Raw genomic sequence first — 5,505 nt, forward strand, 5'->3', positions numbered from 1 at the left:
GTTAACTCTCTTTTCAGCCACCAGGTTCCAGTTGCTACCATGATGCCAACCAGACTTCCCTGGACAGACAACCCCACCAATGTGTCCTGGAGCTCCAATTCCCCAGAACCCCGCCCCACTAGGGAAAGAGAGAGACAGGCTGGCAGTATGGATAGATCTGTCAAAACCCATATTCAGCAAGGAAGCAATTACAGAAGCCAGACCTCCCACCTTCTGCATCCCATAATGACCCTGGGTCCATACTTCCAGAGGGATAAAAAAAAAACAGGAAAGCTATCAGGGGAGGGAATGGGATACAGAGTTCTGGTGGTAGGAATTGTGTAGAATTGTACCCCTCTTATCCTATGGTTTTGTCAGTGTTTCCTTTTAATAAATTTAAAAAAAATTGGGAGACAATAGTGTCCCTACTTTCCAGATATGGGTGTGGAGGCACAGAGGAGTGATTTCCTACCATTTTAATACTATCAAGTAGGACAATTTGTGGGGAGCATTATAGCACTCTTGTTTCCATAGATCAAGTATCCCAAATCCAGTGTAAAATGTACTCTTCAAATATATGATTTGCTTTATCTAAACCTCAAGAAGAATTATTTGTCATACAATTTATCATGGTGTCAGTGACTTCTTCCTCTAGGTAAGTCACATAGACACAAACTATGATCATGTAATTCTTTATATTAGATTAAAATAATGATAGTTATGGGTTCTTAAAGGCTGATAAGGCTTTGAGGTTGATTAATAAGTAGTTATGACCTAGTTAGAGAAACAAATTAGAGACAAGGAAATAAGAATGGAAAGATTAAGCAGCAGAAATAGAGACTGACTCTAGGGTATGCTAACTCTAGAAAATACTCATTTCAAGTTTTCAAAATTCATTAATCACAAAGCAATATGTTTCTAGGAATTTATAGTTACAATTAATGACTTTTATACTTACATTAGGTTTACAGTACAAATTAGCTGTCCACTTTAAGAAAAATCTTTATATCCCATATACATATTTAAGAGAGTCAAATATTAAAGCAATACATTTATTTTAGATATTGAAATGATATTACTACTCAGACTTGGTCATAACTCTTTAGAAAATCTATATTCATTTGGCTGTATTTTGGGTCTTTAAAAGAAAAAAGCTTTCCTTGGTGATTCCCAGACCCCTACCTGAAATAATTGATATTGATTGTGACGTACTTGATGTTTGCATGTATAACATTTAAGGTGTGGAAGGGGAGATAGCATACTGGTTACACAGACAGACTCTAATGCTGCAGGCTCTGGGGTCCCAGGTTTAATTCCCCATACCACCATAAGCCAGAGCTGAGCTGTGCTCTGGTAAAAACAAACAAACATTAAAGGTGAAGGTGGATATGAACATGATCAGCGGATAGTATAGATCTTAATTAACTGTGACATTCACTGTTAATACCTTAGTAATAATATATAATTAGTAATAATTTATAATTTAGTAATAATATATAATTTATAACTTAGTATAATATATAATAATATATTCACTGTTAATACTTTAGTATTAACATTCACTGTTAATATTTTAGTAATAATATATAATTAGTAATAATTTATAATTTAGTAATAATATATAATAATATATAATTAATTTCTTCTTAGTATTTAGTGATTTCAGTAAAGTTGAAATGTGTGCAAGAGAATGTCATAAAAGTATGCAGTGAATTACAAGTATGTAGAATAATCTTAACCCCACTGCTCCAACTATAAACAAGAAGGTAGTATGATATGACTTTTAAAAAAATGACATACATTGGGAGCCAGGTGGTAGCACAGCGGGCTAAGTGCACATGGTACGAAGCTCAAGGACTGGCATAAGGTAGGATCCTGGTTCGAGCCTCTGGTTCCCCACCTGTAGGGGAGCTGCTTCACAAGTAGTGAAGCAGGTCTGCAGGTATTTTTCTCTCCCTCTCTCTGTCTTCCAGTTAGTGGTATTTATATAGTTCCCCCATATTTGGGAGTTACTCTCTGTCCTGATCCAGCTTTCTAGTCCTATTCCCAACTCTGACACCATCTTCCCAGACAATACTTTTGGCCTACCTAAATGTTAGTTGTAGGGCTCAGGCAACAATTACTGAAGTCATGGGCCCCTTGAAATATACCTAAAATAAACTTTCTTGCTTTTTCCAACATGAAGACCCCAAATCTCATCTGACTCATTCTTATCTTTTGGTCCCTAATTATTAAATAATTAGTTCTGCTTTATATGTTAATGCTTTTCGGACACCAAGTTGTGACGCTAACCTAACTTCCCTGGGCAGACAGCCTCACCAATGTGTCTCGAACCCTACCTCCCCAGACCCCTGCCCTACTAGGGAAAGACAGAAACAGACTAGGGCGTAGATTGACCTGTGAACGCCTACCTATGTCCAACAGAGAAGCAATTACAGAAACCAGACTTCCCACCTTCTGCACTCCATAAAGATCTTTAGTCCATACTCCCAGAGGGATAAAAAATAGGGAACATTCCAGAGGAGGGGATGTGATACAGAACTCTGGTGGTGGGAATTGTATGGAATTGTACCTCTTTTATCCCATAATCTTGTTATTAAATCACTAATCAAAATAAATCTTGATCAATTTCTAGATAGGACTTAATGCCAAGTCTAGTAAATTCCTATTTCAGTGAGGAAAACGTGGATAACCTTTTGTTAAGGGAAAAAAAAAAGTTACTTATATAACTGTCCAAGGGGGAGAGTAAAACATCATATTAAAAAACGCTGTTTCATGTATTGTCAGTCAGATAAAAAAGGGGGATCAAAGGTTGAGCTATTATGAGGCTGCTCTTCTAACCCACTCAGAGTGCTGCTATCTTGAGGTAAGGAAAGAGTCATTCACTAGAAGTTTCCTTTTGAGAGTCCGCTTTACAAAAGCTCTCTCTGTATGCAGTCTTCAGTCTCTAAAAATAAGCAAAATAGGAAGACATATCCTTGGAGGAAACATTTAGCAATAACCACAAAAGTCTGAAAGGGAAACTCAATTCTCCAAAAAAGGGAAGTAGAAAAATATAACTTTCTTCTATTTTTGAAATTTTGTTATATTGGGATCAGCTAGTGGTATACTCAGTAAAATGCACACATTCCCATGTGCAGGCACCTGGGTTCAAGCCCCTTATCCCCACAGGGGTGAGGGCTGCTTCACAAACAGTGGAGCCGTGTGGCAGGTCTCACTTTCTCCCACTCTATTTCTGTCTCTGTCATTAAAAAGATGTTATGTAGGCACTGCACCTCTGTGATAACCCTGGTAGCAAAAAGAAAAAGAAAATAAAGAAATAAAAATGTGCCTTACTGACGGAGTTTTCTAAAGCTTTCTTAGATGGGAACAAAACAGATATAAGAGCATCAAAAATAATTCAGTTTATATTTGAAATAAGTGAACTGCCAACAATGACTGTACCATTTAAGAATAATTTCTTTTGGGCTGAGGAGATAGCATAATGATTATGTAAAAGGATCTTATAGGGGGCCAGGCAGTGGTGTACCTGGTTAAGTGCACATAGTACTAAGTGCAGGGACAGGCACAAGGATCTGGGTTCGAGCCCCTGGCTCCCTACCTGTGGGGGGGATGCTTCATAAGTGGCAAAGTATGTCTGTAGTTGTCTATCTTTCCCTCTCTATCTCTCCTCCTCTCTCAATTTCTGTCTGTTCTATCAAAAAATAATAATGATAAAAATTATCTCATGTTTGAGACTCTTGAGGTCCCAGATTCAACTCCTAGCATCACCATAAGCCAGAGATGAGCAGTTATCTGGCCTCTCTCATTAAAATAAAATAAATAAGGTGTGTGTGTGTGTGTGTGTGTGTGTGTGTGTGTGTACTGTTTGTTTGCTTTTCTCCATACTTTTATTAGCTACAGTATAGCTGCCTCATTCCCTTCCCTCCCCTGGTCCTTCCCGTAGGTCAGGCCTTCCCAGGAGCCCTGTCTTTGTAGCCTGGAGCCGCTGAAACTCCTGCTGCAGCTGAGCAAGGGTCTCCCTCTGCTGTTCTGGCAGCCTTTAGAGGTCCTGGACACATATCGCTTAATTTTTGTTGTTATACAGTCCAGCGTCTTCTGTGCTGTGGCTCGAGCCTCCCCCAGCTCCTGTCTGACACTAGACCCAGAAGTTTAAAGACCACCTTGGACCCATCCAGCAGAGCCAGTCTTCCTCACGATATTATTTTTTTAGTTGTGCTTCAAGCTTCTGCTGCCCTAATATGGATTTACTCAAGTCCTTCTGTAGTTGCTGGTATTTCTCCACTTCTCCCTGTGCTTTTTCTGGATCAGTTCAGCCATGGCGGGGACGAATGCCTGCGGTGAGCCTGAGAGGGACTAGGGGGTCTCACACTCTGAAAGGTGCCCGAACTTCCAGTTGTGGCGGAAAAGACAGAACTCTGGAGAGGTAGCCTTTCAAGGGGGAACTGCTGCCACTCCGGGTCCGCGATATCAACTCTATCTTGACCCCAAGGAAATGGAGGGGCGACAGGAGACGCCAAAGCCCTCAGCCGAAACCCTTCCTACTCATGCTCTCCCTACAGTATTCATAAGATATAGCTTTTTTTTTTTAATTTAATTTATTTTTTCCCTTTTGTTGCCCTTGTTTTTTTTTTATTGTTGTAGTTATTATTGTTGTTGTTGGATAGGACAGAGAGAAATGGAGAGAGGGAGGGGAAGACAGAGAGCAGGAGAGAAAGACACCTGCAGACCTGCTTCACCGCCTGTGAAGCGACTCCCCTGCAGGTGTGGAGCCAGGGTTCGAACCGGGATCCTTATGCCGGTCTTTGTGCTTTGCGCCACCTGCGCTTAGCCTGCTGTACTACAGCCCGACTCCCAAGATACAGTTTTAAGGGAGTTGGGCGGTAGCGCAGCGGGTTAAGTGCACTTCGCGTGACGCAGCGAATGGAACATTGGATTCTCAAGTAGGAGGTCCTGAGTTAGATTCTTCAGCATCACATGTGCCAGAGTGAGATTCTGGTTCTCTCTCTCTGTCCCTTATTCCCTCCCATAAATAAATAAGTAAATACTCAAAATATTTAGTTAGTTTATATTGTCACCAGGGTTTTTTCTGGGACTGGGTGCCAGTACTAGAAATCTACCACTCCCCATGGCCATTTTTCCTTCCCCCATCCCCCTATCTTATTTGGTAGGATAGAGAGAATTTGAGAGGGTAGAGGGAGACAGAGAGAGAGATAGAAGAGAGACATCTGCAGACCTGCTTCACTTCTCATGAAGTGTTCCCCACTGCAGATGGGGAGCAGGAGCTTAAACCCAAGTCATTGAGCATGATAACTTGTGAGCTCAGTGGAGCATAACACCTTCAAACCCCCTAAAATATTTTTAAAGAATAATGTCTTTAGGGGGCAGGCAATGGCACAATTGGCTAAGTTTACAGGTTACAGTGCACAAGGACCTGGGTTCAAGTCCCTAGTTCCCACCTGTAGGTGGTGAAGCTTCACTAGTGGTGAAACAGTGCTGCAGGTCTCTCTCTCTCTCTCTCCTTTG

At 40.8% G+C, this 5,505-nt stretch overlaps 1 pseudogene; it reads right to left on the reverse strand.

Annotated features, from left to right (window-relative positions):
- Positions 1-3,926: 3,926 nt before the first annotated feature.
- On the reverse strand, positions 3,927-4,860 carry LOC103117983 (prefoldin subunit 6-like; annotated as a pseudogene).
- Positions 4,861-5,505: the final 645 nt, after the last annotated feature.

The sequence above is a fragment of the Erinaceus europaeus genome, chromosome 19 (genome assembly GCF_950295315.1).
Source record: "Erinaceus europaeus chromosome 19, mEriEur2.1, whole genome shotgun sequence".
In the NCBI taxonomy this organism is placed as follows: Eukaryota; Metazoa; Chordata; class Mammalia; order Eulipotyphla; family Erinaceidae; genus Erinaceus; species Erinaceus europaeus.